This window comes from Oryctolagus cuniculus, chromosome 9, assembly GCF_964237555.1.
Source record: "Oryctolagus cuniculus chromosome 9, mOryCun1.1, whole genome shotgun sequence".
Classification (NCBI taxonomy): domain Eukaryota; kingdom Metazoa; phylum Chordata; class Mammalia; order Lagomorpha; family Leporidae; genus Oryctolagus; species Oryctolagus cuniculus.
Genome location: NC_091440.1, coordinates 125,981,452 through 125,998,669, shown reverse-complemented (window position 1 = coordinate 125,998,669; position 17,218 = coordinate 125,981,452).

The window sequence follows — 17,218 nt, the reverse complement described above, 5'->3', positions numbered from 1 at the left end:
CACAGTCTGGGGAAGGTAAGAAAAGTGCCACCACTCTGCCTCAGTTTTCAGATGAAAATGCCACAGCAAAATGTTGATCCTGTGTGTCCCTGATAAAGCTGCAAAGAGTACCCTGGTTTCTGGACAGCAAGGGCAGTGCCTGACCACACTCAACAGTGTGGTCACCCTCATACCACCAAGAAGAACAGGGCAAACTGCTTTCATTAAATGTTTCCAAGAGGGCCCCTTATTTACCAAGCCATCCCTGCCACGGAGACATCAAGGATTTAGCTTGAAGTTTTATTTGGCTCATCCTGGGGTTGCAGCTGCTCCAGACACAAACTCCTCCCTTCGCTGCCATTCCTACCCTCTGCCACATGTTATCCTGGATCTGCTGAAGTTCTGCAACTGAAAAGAAGTAGTATATGGAGCGGTCTTGACTGTCTATTATTTAAAGTTAAATCAATGTGTTTATGTGGAATTGTTGCTGCACAACCTCAGTGTGCGCTGGAGAGCTCTATTCTGGCACTTTCCAAACCAGCCCAGAGTTCTTATAGCAAATAATGAAGTATCAAATATGCACATACTATTGTAGTAGGCATCACAGAAAATGCCTTCAAATATAAGAGAATAGAATACGATACTTGACACTGGAAGCTAAAAGTTAGAAAGAGAGCTGGGCAGGGGCAGGGGCTGGAGAGGGATTCTTAGGTGAACTGAAGAGTTCGGGCTAGAATGACCTGGGAAGATGGAGCCAACTGGGCAAAGGGGGTTTCTCGAAGATTAGACTTAACCCCATCACCTGTAATTGTGATGTTCACTGTCACACTTTTTCCTTTTGTCTTCACTGTAAACTACAGTATTTGACACCAAGAGTGTTGGTGGTCTCGTGTCCTTTTAGGAGTGGATTAAGGTTAGACTCAAGATATGTGTTCCTCTGTGTTTTAGGAGTAGAAACTATACAAGTTCAAAGAGACTCACTGTCCATTTATTAGTAACATGACACATGTTCAGATTTTACAAACAGCATCTTACTTTTTTCTTTAGCTCTCCCAATCTTCATGTTGTTTTGGCTGCTTTTGATCAGATAGGATCCCCAGAGCTAGTTTACTCAGCATGCAAATATCCACTGTACAAACATGTCCATTATTCTGTAATCATTTTTCCTTCCCTCTGGGTATAGAGTTTGTTGACCTCAAGGTAACTGATTTCAGAAAGTTTAAGGCAGAAAGGAAAATATCCATCTAGATTTTGGATCTTTATCCCATGTGCTGGGTAGATGGAAAAGGGAAGTGGTGTAATCAAACTTCAGAGTCAGGAAACACCAGATCAGATGAACCCCCTGCCACATTGTGTTTGGGTGGCAGGAGTGGGATCATTTAAAAGATTTGGCAGTCAAACTGGAAATCTGAATGTCACTATAGCATGCGTCTGGGAAGAGAGAAAATAGGTTTTAGCAAAGGAAAAAAGACAATGAAACAAAACAATAACTATCTTTTCTCTTTTGGCTCCTAAATCAGTTTTTCCCTTTTGTTACCTTGCAGTCTGTCTTCTACTCAATGCATGCTAATACCAAAGTCATGTTTTTCAAAGTAACTAAGTAGACTTTTTTCTCTTCCTTTGTTTTAGAGTAAGAATGTGATAGAAAGGCCTTCAGGTTTCCACAGAAATACTGATGTCTGCTTCGTGATTACTGACAGAGAGAAGAGTTAAGTTTCAGCTCAGGAATTTCTGTCTTACCTGCCAAACAATGTAGATACCCGGAGCTCTTCTCAAGGAAGTTCAAGTATTCACTATTTTATCCATTTTATAAAAAAATTGTGTAAGTATTACCTCTTTTTTATCATCTGGAATATATAGTCTTTCTAAAACCTGTCTCTAAGAAAAATTTTAAGAAGATTAAAATGTAAATTGCAAACACAGAAAAGCATGCACATGATTTTTCCCATATTAGAAAGGTCATTATAATATAAATCTTTTCAAGTTATATGAATCCAACTCCTGATGAAATGTTACAATATTTAAAATTTTCTCTCATCTTCCCTGCTCTCCTCATCTGTGTACATAGGTTAGGGACAAGGAATCAGAATCAATAAATGTAAAATATTAAAGATTAAAAGATTAGAAAGGCATTTCAGAAGGTGTCATTATTTATTGTAGTCCCCAGAATGTTAAAAGGTTGGACCTCTTCTAGGTTTATGGCTGAGGGAAATGCATTGCATGATCCAGGAAGGAGATCAGAAATTATAAGAATTTAGAGAAAATGCAAGGCCGGCGCCGCGGCTCACTAGGCTAATCCTCCGCCTAGCGGCGCCAGCACACCGGGTTCTAGTCCCGGTCGGGGCGCCGGATTCTGTCCCGGTTGCCCCTCTTCCAGGCCAGCCCTCTGCTGTGGCCAGGGAGTGCAGTGGAGGATGGCCCAGGTGCTTGGGCCCTGCACCCCATGGGAGACCAGGAAAAGCACCTGGCTCCTGGCTCCTGCCATCGGATCAGCGCGGTGCGCCGGCCGCAGCGCGCTGGCTGCGGCGGCCATTGGAGGGTGAACCAACGGCAAAGGAAGACCTTTCTCTCTGTCTCTCTCTCTCACTGTCCACTCTGCCTGTCAAAAATAAATAAATAAATAAAAATAAAAAAAAATAGAGAAAATGCAAAATACTTTTGCATAATTATTAAGAACTGAGGGAATAGTATGCTCAATCTGTCTGTCATCTGTCCTTTAGACCATTGTTCTGTCCAAGTACATATAATACTTGGCAACAACATATACCCTTCTTTTTTTTTAAGATTTATTTACATTTATTTGAAAGGTAAATTTACACAGAGGCAGAGGTAGAGACAGAGAGAAAGGTCCACCATCCGCTGGTTCACTCCCCAGATGGCCGCAATGGCCTGAGCTGCACCTATCCGAAGCCAGGAGCCAGGAGCTTCTTCCCAGTCTCCCGTGTAGGTGCAGAGGCCCAAGGACTTGGGCTATCTTCTGCTGCTTTCCCAAGCCATAGCAGAGAACTGGATCACAAGTGGAGCAGCCAGGACTTGAACCAGTGCCCATATGGGATGCCAGCACTGTAGGTGGCAGCTTTACTGGCTATACCACAGCACCAGCCCCCCCAGTTTTGCCTTCCTAATCAGGTTCCACAATAACAAGCCAACCTCATTTTTGCTTTGGGTTGGTGCATACATTCTGTTTTATAGAATGATCTTCTACTGTCTTCATGTAAGTCATGTCTTTTTCCTTCTACTGGGATGCATTGATGTTACACTCTTCTTTCAACCTTCTGCCTACGCTGTCTTACTAATTTTTTTTTTTTTTTTTTTTGACAGAGTGGACAGTGAGAGAGAGAGACAGAGAGAAAGGTCTTCCTTTTGCCGTTGGTTCACCCTCCAATGGCCGCCGCGGCCGGCGTGCTGCGGCCGGCGCACAGCGCTGATCCGATGGCAGTAGCCAGGAGCCAGGTGCTTTTCCTGGTCTCCCATGGGGTGCAGGGCCCAAGCACCTGGGCCATCCTCCACTGCACTCCCTGGCCACAGCAGAGAGCTGGCCTGGAAGAGGGGCAACCGGGACAGAATCCGGCGCCCCAACCCGGACTAGAACCTGGTGTGCCGGCGCCGCTAGGCGGAGGATTAGCCTAGTGAGCCGCGGCGCCGGCCGTCTTACTAATTTTTAAATATTCAACCCAAGTACTTCTTTCAGCCTCCTTTATTTCCTAGACTGTTTAGATCACTTATTTTTATTGACCTTCAGAATGTCGGCACAGCACAATCTATCCACTCCCTGCTTTCTAATTATTTAAGTTAGTATGATGTCTAGTCTGTACTATTAAATTATTGAAGCAGGAAAATATCCCTGAAATATCTACTGGACTGTAAACATGCATCTTCATAATTTTTAGCTTAAAGTTCATTTTTCATAAGCATTAGAAGGTGGTTGGTTTGTCTTAGCCTATTTGAGAAAGATGTAGGCAAACTCCGCAAAATTATTCCAAACATCTGCATTAAATGATTTTGTTACATCACAGAAAAAGAAAAGTGGAGTCAATGTAAGTGAAGTTGAGTGAGGAAGACCTGTATAGAGCATATAGTATATGCCATCTGGTTTAATCCTTCCTCTGAATCTGGAATTGTAGCCATCAATTTAAAGATGAAGACATTGACTTTCAGAGTGATTATATAGCCTGCTCAGAACAAAGATTTGAACCCTTGTCTTCTGTCTCAATGCCAGAGTTCTTTTATTTTTTTTATATACAGAAGATCAGTTTAGTGTACATTAAGTAAAGATTTCAACAGTTTGCACCCACATAGAAACACAAAGTGAAAAATACTGTTTGAGTACTCGTTATAGCATTAAATCACAATGTACAGCACATTAAGGACAGAGATCCTACCTGAGGAGTAAGTGCACAGTGACTTCTGTTGTTGACTTTACAAATTGACACTCCTGTTTATGGCATCAGTAATCTCCCTATGCTCCAGTCATGAGTTTCCAAGGCTATGGAAGCCTTTTGAGTTCACCAACTCTTATCTTATTTAGACAAGGTCATAGTCAAAGTGGAAGTACTCTCCTCCCTTCAGAGAAAGGTACCTCCTTCTTTGAAGACCTGTGCCAGAGTTCTTTTAAAACATTAATAGATAGCGTTCTCAAGAAGGTGCCAAAACATAGACCACTGAGTGAATATGACTGAGCAATATAATTAAAAATGAAATAAATCAGAGATTAAATAAATATATTTATGCCAGTCTTTATTGAACCTGAGTGAGTATTCAGAGATATTAAGAGTCAGAGATAACTTTGTCCATCAAAGAGAGTTTCATCTAAGATTTATGAAGTTGTGTGTGGAGGGGATGGGAGCGATTGCAGGAAGAACAAACGAGGCAAAAGTCAAGTCTCATTCAAGGTGGAGAATGGAGTTTGAACTTAGTGTACCAGTCAGTTTTCTGTGTAATAAGTAAGCTCAAGATTTAGACGTTTATACCACCCATGATACTACAGGTTAGATATGACTCTGCTGGGTTTGGGTGAGCGTTCCTGACTTCATGTGCACTTGTCTCCAGGCTCCAGGCCACATTTTCTCATCCAAGGACCCATGTTGCAAGAGTTTTGGTGACCTGGGGCATGCTTGCTTAGTGGAAGATGTCAGACACTAGAGATGTTGAGATTTTGCCTTTTAAAGACTTAGTACAAAACAAACATTCATCATTTCCATTAATTAATTTTGGCAAAACGAAGTGACATATCCATGGCCAGTATCAGTGTGATGGAGAAACACACAGTTCCATGTCTAGAGGGAAGTGATGGCAAGAGGCAGGGAGAGGAGGAAATATTGTGAGCCAGTCAAATTATCTATTAATATTTGAATGATCTTGGGTAGAGGAGTACACAACTGATGGAAAGCTATAAAAATTAGAAAGAAGTTCACATACTTGTGGGGGGTCATACCTTCTCTTAAGCTAGAAAATGGCAGAATGAAAATCAGTGTTTTAAGAAATTCAGATTTACAGGAGCAAACTTGTAGAGAGCAGCGCCTGCTACACTAATGCTAATACTCACCGAATGCTACAGAGTAGAGGGAAGGGTAATTTAAAGGTATGTTTGGAAGGCAGTAATGTAGAAGATATTTTTAAAAATTGTTCCAAAACTTTAGTATTGTGTCTTGGAAGAGCTGGGTCATCACAAAGAGCAAAAAGGGGATGGGTCGGGATTAGAATGCTGAGTCTCTTTAGCAGTTGCTGATTTGAGATGACAGTGGACTGCTAAATGGATACATGGGAGCCTGCATTGTGGTGCGTACTGGACTGCTGCTTTGAGCCCAAGGACTTCACTTCTTATCCAGCTTCCTGCTTATTCTCCTAGAAAGGCAGCAGAAGATGGCCCATGTGTGCGGGCTCCTGTCACTCATGGAAAGGATAGGAGGTCCTGCATACTGGCTTCAGGCTGATCCAGACCTGGCTATTGCAGACACTGGTAAGTGAACCAGCGGAAAGATCTTACTCTGTCTCTCCCTCTCTGTTACTCCCCTAAATACATACATACATACATACATACATACATACATCTTTTAAAAATAGATGCACACTGCAAGCAGTAATCATATGGAAAAAGCATACAGCTAAGAAATCAAAGTTAAAACTTAGATTTTAGAACCATCTGCATAGAGGTCATGATCTTAGTCATCCAAGTTGATTAAATCCCTTAGATGGATGAGAGAACTGTTAATTTATGAAGAAAAGATGTCAACTTACCATAATCCTATGAAAACTATATTTTCTGTGTTTCTAACCGTCTGTGTAACCAAAAGGTAAGGATACCAGCTAATGTATTCAAAGTTAGATGGCCATTGTTCTTCTAAGTATTCCCAGACGTATTGAGTAAAATAAGGTATTTTCTTTGTGCCTTCAAAGGATTCTAGAGTGAGTGATTGCAAAGTCTCCAGAACCTGGACCTTTCTAGCATCCAAAGAAAACATGACAATTACTATGTTTCCTGGGTCAGATAAGGGAGAAGGGAAACCTTCAAGCAGGTTTACCAGAACAAGAGATGACGTGCCAAAGTCCCGATGGTCACCCCCACTGAGACAAGGCATCACGGGAAGAAATTCCCCCTGGGTTAGGATCCACACCAGGGAGTTTTTCTGATGTTATTAATCACGAATGCTGGAGTTGTTGCTCAGGACCTCATTCAGATCAGGAGCTGTGACATGACAGTGAAGTCTCAGGACACCGAGAGACTGAAGTTTGTCTTTGACCCTGTGTTCTCACTCTGACCTTGTGCACCCTCCTGAGATTTTATCCTCTCAGGTGTCCTCTTTGTGCCGCTTCTCCTGATGGCTGTGCAGTCCTCCAATTCTTGCTGTTCTTCTTCTTCTTCTTTTTTTTTTTTTGACGGGTAGAGTGGACAGTGAGAGAGAGAGACAGAGAGAAAGGTCTTCCTTTGCCGTTGGTTCACCCTCCAATGGCCGCCGCTGCAGCCGGCGCACTGCGCTGATCCGATGGCAGGAGCCAGATGCTTCTCCTGGTCTCCCATGGGGTGCAGGGCCCAAGCACTTGGGCCATCCTCCACTGCACTCCCTGGCCACAGCAGAGAGCTGGCCTGGAAGAAGAGCAACCGGGACAGAATCCGGCGCCCCGATCGGGACTAGAACCCGGTGTGCCAGCGCCGCAAGGTAGAGGATTAGCCTAGTGAGCCGTAGCGCCAGCCCATAGCCAAGTTTTTAATGCTATTTAAAAAATATTAAGAAGATGTACAGCACAGTGAATATCTTAATGTATGTATAGACACATACCATCTATGTGCCACGTCATGTGTTGCTCATGATCAAACACTTATGTAAACCAATCTACCATACTTCAGTTGTATAAAAGTATAACACATATTGTTATTATATACTATACATAATCATAACAAATATTCATGCTACTGGTTTAGACATTTACTATATTTTATTTCTACCTGAGAATATATAGCTTATTTGGAAACAATAGTTGACTGTAAAGGATGATGTTGTGTTAAGCCAGTAGCAGCCTATTCATCTTAGGTTTCGTACATGTTTTGATTGTGTCAAGAGAACACATCAAGTGATTAATCTATAGCATTTAGGCTTGTAAAGTCATCCTGTGGTGCTAGCATGATGATTGAATCATCTAACTACCTCTTTCCCGTACTGTATTCCTGTTGTTAAATGATACATGACTATATTTATGAATTTACATATATATTAAGAACAAATCAGGCATATATGCCTTTAACTTCAAGTCATCTCTCCTGTATTCTAACACTGTGTGCTGCCTAACTTTGGAGATAAAATTGAGCCCCACTTTTCATGTAAATTGAAGGACAAGTTCCTTTACATGTGTGGCTTCTGGAGTCATATGTTCATGATTCAAACATCATCTTTGTCATCTGTTGGCTGTGTAGTCTCTTGCATCCTAGTTAACCTTGATACCTACCTCTTAGGGTCATTATGAAGACTAGATGAGATTATGCATATATTTCACAAACAGCTGTATCACTTATTCTGAGTCTGAAATGGCTCTGAATACTTGATAAATAGTCACTACTTTGGTGCTTGCAATAAATTTTAAAATAGGCAATGTTACTTTGATCTTGTGGGTATGAAAGTAGATGCAACAAGAAGCTAATGGACTTCCCCAGACCACATGGCTCCTAATGGGCAGAATGACTTTCTCAACATGGAATAGTCATGGGTGAACTATTACTTGTGGAAGCACTTCATATGCTGCAAAGTCCACACTAAAGTTTATGGTACCATCTGTGGCGTTAGTCACCGTCATTATTATTGATGAGTATTGATTTTTTAATGTCCTTATTTGACCAAATACTAGTTTTGCTGTCTTAATTTTTATCTCCTTAATTTTTTTTTTTTTTTTTTTTTTTTTTGACAGGCAGAGTGGACAGTGAGAGAGAGAGACAGAGAGAAAGGTCTTCCTTTGCCGTTGGTTCACCCTCCAATGGCCGGCGCACCGCGCTGATCCGATGGCAGGAGCCAGGAGCCAGGTGCTTCTCCTGGTCTCCCATGGGGTGCAGGGCCCAAGCACCTGGGCCATCCTCCACTGCACTCCCTGGCCACAGCAGAGGGCTGGCCTGGAAGAGGGGCAACCGGGACAGAATCCGGCGCCCCGACCGGGACTAGAACCCGGTGTGCCGGCGCCGCTAGGCGGAGGATTAGCCTAGTGAGCCGCGGCGCTGGCCTCCTTAATTTGTTTTTAAATGTGTACTAGTTAATGAAACTGAAACTCCAAAAGTTCCTCCATTGTATACCTTTTCTGAGTCTCTAATTTCCTTATCTCTCCACTGAAAACAGTACTTTGTGGCTTTCCTACTGCCTTGGATTTTTGGAACAATTCAATGATATAATTTATGGGAAAATAGTTTAAAAAATCATAATTGCACTGTAAGTTGTTTTCATCAAGACTGAAAAACAGTGTTCGTGTTTGTCATGATGTGGAGTAGTATTGTACATGGCAATGTGGGGTGAAGGAGTGCAAAGGCTTCCTGGCCTCCCCTCTGTGTGTGTGTGCACACACACATACATGCACACACACTCACTTGCATTCACACAGAGATGAAAACCCCTTCAGTGTGTTGGATTCATGACATAGACAGGTTTCATGCTATTTTACAAAATACAGCCCAAGTTTGAAGTTCTTAGGACCTCAGAAGCTCTGTGAGAGCCGCCTGGTTACAAGATGGGGATAAGAGCCAATGAATCTGAAGTCACTGTGTGCAAGACAGTCAGTCTCTGGTGACCAAAGCCTCCAGGCCACAGATATTTGCACAATTTTACTAGGACAAACACCCAGGGTACCAATGCTTTCATGGAAATTCTGGCTGTGTGACTGTGTTAACTTTGGCTAAGTCCTGAAGCTATTTTCAGAACTCTTCACAAACTTACAGGAAGTACCTTCCCTACTTATTTACATTCAGCATTGTTAGTTTTAAGCACGGCGCATACAGGAAGACCTTTTTCCTTTGCCTCCACTACCCGTGGCGTTTTTAAAATCACACATGTATGAACAGCCATGAAAACATACAAACACATCATTTTGGCTGAACTCATCTTGAAAAAAATAAAACACCCTAACTCTTGTCTCTTTGAGATGCTAGATGCAATGGCTCTTTCTAGAAAAGTTTGAGGGCTCTGAAACCTGGTCAAGGAGACTAAGCTCTCCCGGCCCCAGTGTGAGCTGTGGCAAAGTCCATAAACAAACAAAGACCAGAGGCTCCGTGGAGAGTTGGGGCTCCCCATCTCTTTCATGAGTAATGAATGTGGCAACCACAGAGTCTTGGAAAGGACTGGGATTCTCAAATCTGCAAGACGACTTTCAAGTAGGTCAGTGCACTATTCCAGAGACTTGCTGGGGGGATACAGGAATGAATAAGAGAGGGTTCAGGCAGAACAGAAGGAGCTTGGAAAGGGGATGACAGGCAGTGCTGGAGGCCCTCCCTCCCGCCCTCCTGAAATGTGTGTGTGTTAGAGTGCGGGTCTCTAGGACCTGTTGTGCAACCTGACCAAATTTCCCAGCCAATATCTAGAGGAGTTAGACAACTTGTGCTCAAAGAGGCCCACTTGAGGTGGCCGTCTGACTCAAGCCTGTCTCACTGTCCTGGGTGGTCTCAGGCTCTTGAAAGGGAGCATCTTTCTCTTGAGAAATACACATGAAGTAAATAGAACAGAATTTGGCTCTGGCATACTGGCCTTCTTGCTCCATCCCAATGCCTTCCTGCTTACTTCAATACAGGGGGCTTTCATGTGTCAGATTCTTACATGGCTGCACTTAATTCCAGTAAAAAGCAATGGCAGGAGGGAAGAAAGAGGGCACTTGCAGATCCAGACATGAGCAAAACAACTGCAAGCGTCTGGTGACTATGATCTCTCCCCTCAAAACTCAAGACTCTCAATGTCATGGGAGGTCAGAGAGGTAGAAACGCAGAGCCTGTGCCAGGCAGAAGAGTTTCTGTTCCACATTACAGAAGTGTTTTGTTGTTACATGAGAAATATCTTCGGAGCACAGATATGGACAAAAATGGAAAAACATGAGAACTGCCTTTCACTATTGTATTTACAGCAATCAAGAATGAGAGGAGGAAGGTCTTCTGCATACATTGAAAGGGATGCTCACTCACTTCTATACAGAATGTGTGATTTCCTGCTTAGCAGATCACTCATAGCCTGCTCTTTATGTATGTAAGACATTGTACTATTCAAAGAACCTATCAGTGACTCCGCAAAGGACAGGGTGGCTCACGTAGCTGTTTTTTATTAGCAAGTTGTAAACAGAAAACTGGCGTAAGAAGGAACCAAGGGGAAACTGTGGGGATAGTTCCCTTGACCTCTTGATCAATAACAGGAACTGCCCAGGGTTTTTCTAAGAGTCTGGGGAAAGAAAGAATCTTGGTTAGTTGTACTAGTCATAAAACACTCATCATTTAGTCACCTCATCTGAGAAGCCCTGAGATTTCAAGGCAAAAGGAGAGAGAGAGAGAGAAATGAAAACTAATCACAATTTAGTAACTCATCTGGCTTTGACTCTCTCCCCCCACCCCCCCATTTGAAACTATCAGGATACAAGTGAATTTCAACTCCTGCCCCATGAAAATAAAGACTCTTTGTTTTGGCAACTAGCTCCATTTCCTAGGACCCTAAGTTTCTCAGTATGTACTAAGTGAAACCCACTTCTGGAAAATGAAGGCATTTCCTTGCTATACTTGGGGTACGTTCTCCGTTCTGTTGAGGACAGCTGAAAAGAGAGTCCATACTGCCTAGTACGAAGCAACCTGGAGAGTACATCTCTCACCAAAGGGCCTTCCAATGTGGGGCCCATGGCACAGTAAGATCTCCAACAGGGGAAAAGGACAGGTGTCTGTTGGAGTCCTGAAGAAGACACACTCTCGGAGATGCCAGGAGTGCAGTGTTCGGCAGGATGGCAGGGTTCATCCTGGGAGAGATTGACTGTGTCTGCCATGGTGCCAGAGTGCAGTGAGGATTCAAGCATGCTGCCTCTTTGCTAGCACCAGATTAAGTGGTTGGGTCCAGGGCACCTTCCAGAGGAACCACGCACATCAATACTTCTTCCATTAGTTATCGGAACTGAAAATCACTTGAAGAAGTGGAATGTGGTTAAGAGGAGGTTGATGATATCAGGATCCTCTCTCTTTGAGTTCGTGTGTGTGGAAGGGGGGTAGCAGAGAAGCCCATTAACAGGGAGAAAAATAGAGAAAGATAAGCTTCTAAAACTACCCCCTTGAGAAACCATGATCCCTCAGATGTGAAATGACCTGAAACTTGCTATAGGGAATTCGGCAGCAGAGGGAGAAGTTGCTTTATTTTTCAAAATACATTATTTATTTTAATTTTCTTTGGAAGACACAGAGACATGTCAAGAATGGGAGAGAAGTCAGGAGACAGTGAGAGAAATGAGACGGATTTTCTATCCACTGGTTCACTCCAGGTCAAAGCCAGGAGCCAGGGACTTAGTCCAGGTCTCCAGTTGAAATTCACTGGTATCCTGATAGTTTTAAGTGGGAAAAAAGAGCAAAGCTAGATGAGTCAGTATATTGTGAATAGTTTTCATTTCATTTCTTCTTCACTTCTGATATTCATCTGTCCTGTCTAACTCCTAAGTGGGAAGCTTTTAGAAGTCTCTTTCCTCTCTCTCTCTCTCTCTCTCTCTCTCTCTCTCTCTCTCTCTCTCTCCTTTGCCTTGAAACCCCAGGGCTCCTCAGATGAGATGACTAAATGTTGAATGTTTTTGTGACTAGAACAACTGAGCAAAGATTCTTTCCTTTACCAGTTCAGTGGGTGAGGTACCCAAGTACTTCAGCCATCACCTCCTGATAGCTCCCTGGTTCTGCAGTAACAGGAAGGTGCATTGGAAGTGGAGGACCTGGGACTCAAACACAGGCTCTCTGACATGAGATGCAGGCACATTAAGCCATATCTTCACAGTTGCACCAAATATCCACCCCTGCTTGCTCTTTAATGAAATGGTTTATGGAGAAATTCACTGGGAATGCAGAAAATTCAGATACTGGCATATGTTTTGTTTTCGAAGCATAAAGAGAATGACAGGATTAAGCTGCCTTGCCAGGATAAGGGAAAATACTCTGCATAATGCTTAAGGAGAGTAACTACATCATAGTGGTTAATCTTAAAGCTTCTGCTTCTTTGGCCGGCGCCGTGGCTCAATAGGCTAATCCTCCACCTTGCGGCGCCGGCACACCGGGTTCTAGTCCGGGTTGGGGCGCCGGATTCTGTCCCGGTTGCCCCTCTTCCAGGCCAGCTCTCTGCTATGGCCAGGGAGTGCAGTGGAGGATGGCCCAGGTGCTTGGGCCCTGCACCCCATGGGAGACCAGGAAAAGCACCTGGCTCCTGGCTCCTGCCAGGATCAGCGCGGTGCGCCGGCTGCAGCGGCGGCCATTGGAGGGTGAACCAACGGCAAAGGAAGACCTTTCTCTCTCTGTCTCTCTCTCTCACTGTCCACTCTGCCTGTCAAAAAAAAAAAAAAAAAAAAAAAAAAAAAAAAAAAAAAAAAGCTTCTGCTTCTTTAACATAACGTGTATCTACAAAAGCCCTACAGTAAATAGCCACATCAGAAATATTAATGGTCACTCACAACACTGGAAGGAAGATAAGGCATAACTTCATTTCAGTACTGTACTAGAAATCTTAGCCAAAACAATTAAGCTAAAAATTGATAACAGAGGATAAGAGAAGTATCATTTTTAGATATTATGAAGCTTATAAATAATCCAAAGTCAAAGAAGAAATTAGATGGGAAATTAGATATTATTGCATGCAGAATATGAATAAAATATAAGAAATCAAATCTTGGTGGGAAAAGAAACTTATGCAAGGAAATTTATACTTTAAAGTGCATATATAAAGATCTTCAAAGAGTTTAATAAAATGCATGTTAAGAGAAGATTATGCATGGATTCAAATTTTTTTTTAATCAAAATAAGCTTATACTAACATGTGTAAGTGGAATCCAGTTTGAGGCACTCAGAATGAATAAGAGCAGTGTGCAAAAGAGCCCCTATCAGGGCAATGGGGATTCTGCTAAAACTGCAGCAAGAAAAAGCATCAGGCTTCTGGCAACACTTGGGGGAAGAATGGTACAGTCATTGAAGCTTGACAAGTTGTTAGTGGGGATAACATCCCAAACGAATCAGCAAGGTACAGATGGATTACTTGCTTTAAGAATGGAGGCAACAATGTTGAAGAGGAAGCTGAAGATACCAGATTTGCATCAGTTTTTGATTTAGAAAAATGAACTTTGTTCATGTCTTAATTGAAAAAGATTAATGAGTAGTCAAAGGAGCAGTTGCTATCACCGTAGACATCTCAATTGGTTCAGCTCACAAAATTCTGACTCAAAGTTCAGAACTTTTTGCTTGATGGGTACCAAAACCGTTGTGCCCAGATTAGCTGCAGACAAGGACAGAAATTTCAATGGAAATTTTCAAAAAGTGGGATCATCCTGAAGTGCCTTCTTCTAGGAATTCTAACAGGACATTGCACATGGATTTACCAGTGCAACCATAAAGATCACAGTCAAATCAATGGCTGCCAAAGGGAGAAATGGCCAGTGAAAGCAGAAGAGGACCAGTCAACAGCAAAGGTCATGGCAATCGTTTTTTGGATGCTCAGGCATTTTGATGTTGACTTTCTGGAGGGCCAAATATGATAACATCTGCTCATTATGAGAGTATTTGGAGCAACAGCGCCAAAGCATTAGCAGAAAAAATTCCCTAGAGTCCCTTTCCACCACAACAATGCTCTGACTTGCTCCTTTCATTGATCAAGTGTGATTTACAAGAGTTTCAGTGGGAAATCAATAGACATCCACCTTATAGTCCTGATTTGGCTCCTTCTGACTTCTGTTTGTTTGCTGATATTAAAAAATAGTTAAAGGACACTGATTTTTCTTCTAGGAACAACGTAAAAATGATTGCATTGACATGGTTAAATTCCCAGGACTCTCAGCTCTCTAGGGATGGACTAAATAGATGGTTTCATTACTTACAGGTGTCATGAACTCAGTGGAATTCATTATGAGAAAGTTTGTGCTTTACATTTTTATCTTTAATCCATTTTTCCATGAACTTTGTTGTAAAGTTGAAAGAGAGAGAGAAAGAAGAGTGAGAGAGTTCCCATGTGCTGGTTCACTCCCTGAATGCTCACAATAGCTCAGATGGGGCTGGTCTGAAACCAGGAGACTGGAATTTCATGGAAGTATCCCTTGTGGATGGATGGCAGGGACCAAATACTTGAGCCATGACCTACTTCCTTCTATGGCCTACTTTGGGAGAAAGCTGGAAACAGGAGCCAGAGCTGGGAACTGAATCCAGGTACTATGATATGTGATGCATACAACTTAACTGGCATCTTAGCTGCTAGGCCAAATAACCACTCCTCCATAAACTGTTTGAATTCTCATAATTGAAAAGATAGAAGGCTGAAAATCAATTTACTTGAGTAAAAAGGAATTTAAATACAATGGTGTGGGAGGAAGGAAAAATAATGGCAAATTAAACAATACAGATACAAATGTATATCAATAAGCATAAAATAAGAAAGTTCACAAAGCAGAAGATTCTTGAAGAAGATAAATGTATATGTTTGCACCAACATTATTAAAGGACGAGGGACCAGAGCTCAGGCGTACAGGGCTAAGCTTTTGCCTGTAGTGCCGGCATCCCATATGGGCACCAGTTTGTATCCTGGCTGCTCCTCTTCTAATCCAGCTCTCTTCTTATGGCCTGGGAAAGCAGTGGAAGATGGTCCAAGTGCTTGGGCCCCTGCACCTCTGTAGGAGACCTGGAGGAAGCTCCTGGCTCCTGGCTTTGGATTGGCACAGCTTTGGCTATTGTGGCCATTTGGGGAGAGAACCAGTGAATGGAAGACCTTTCTCTGTGTGTCTCCCTCTCTCTGTCTGTAACTCTACCTCTCAAATAAATAAATAAAAATCTTTAAAAAAAACTTTATCTTAAAAAATGATAGAGCAGAGAGAGAAAAAGGAGATCAAATGCTAATCACAATAAAAAGTAATTGAAGCACATCCTTTAGACATCAGAAAGACAGCACTATTACTGACAACTTTATGGCAATGAATTTTAAAAGGTAGAGGAAATGGACAAATTCTTAGCAAGACCCAATGTAATAGAATAAAAATACAGAAAATCTAAGTAGCTACATAAGCCTTTGAATGCACAATTTAAGCACCTTCCAGAAAGTAATTTCAGGCTCACTTAAACAGCTTTAACGGTGTTAAAAATACCAAACATTTATGAAGGAACTAAGACTAGTCTTACATAACTGTGTCTACAGGTCTCAAACAGTGCGAAATCTTTGTATTTTGTTTTATGAGGTCAACATAAGCTTGATTCCAGTGCATGGCAAGGATATTATAAGAAAGAAAAACTACAAGGTCAATCACTCAGTTATATAGATACAAACACATTCAAAACAAATTGCAAACAATGAAATGTATAAAAGATAATGATACTGGCTGAGCTAACTCAAGGAATGCAAGCTTGCTTAAAACAGATAATAACTCACAAATTCTGTTGCATAGAAGAATAAAAGAGAGACATCATTGAATAATCTTCAAAAATACAGACAGTATATTTGCTATAATTCAACAGTGGTCAAAATTTTCTCAGGAAACTAGGAATAAATGAAAATTTCATAATCTGATAGAGGGAGACTACAAACATCATGTAGAAAACACGTATTAGATGATGAAATATTGAATTTTTGGCCTTGATGTTGAGATTGAAATATGCATGCTCAGTATTTCATTTATATTCAGCACTGCCCTTAATTTAACCTGAGACAGCTTTATTTTTTAGCAAAAGCAAAATATTAAAAATGTGTAGGGAAGCAGAAATAGAATTGTTCAGAGATGATATAAATAATCTACAGAGAAATCAGAAGAGTGAATTTGGCAAATTGCTAGAAACAAGGTTAATCTACAAAAATCAGTTGGACTGCTGTACACCAATAACAAATAAGTAGTAAACAACTAGAAAGTCATTACAGTGAAAATTATAAACATTATTGAGAAAATTAAAGAAGAACAAAACAAATGAAAGGATATATAATGCTTGTGAACGGTAAGAATTGGTGCTAAGGAGATTTTAATATTTCCCTGTTAATATACATGTCTTTAAAATTCTGAATCAAAATAACATGTATTTCTACAAAATTTAGAAGCTGATTGTAAAATTAAAACAGAAATGAAAAGAACAAATTATCATGACTGTATTGAATAAGTATGGAGGAATTAAACTACTAGGTAGCTAGATCAACTACAGAGCTATGCTAAGACAGTGCAGTATTTTTTTTTTTTTTTTTTTTGACAGGCAGAGTTAGATAGTGAGAGAGAGACAGAAAGGTTGGTTCACCCCCCAAGTGGCCACTACCCAGCGCACTGCACTGATCCAAAGCCAGGAGCCAGGTGCTTCCTCCTGGTCTCCCATGCGGGTGCAGGGCCCAAGCCGTTGGGCCATCCTCCACTGCATCTCTGCCACAGCAGAGAGTTGGACTGGAAGAGGAGCAACCGGGACAGAATCCGGCTCCCCAACCGGAACTAGAACCTGGGGTGCCGGCACCACAGGCAGAGGATTAGCCTATTGAGCCACAGTGCTGGCCAAGACAGTGCAGTATTATCATAAGGATAAATACTATACTAACCAATAGGATATTTCAGGAGGTTTACA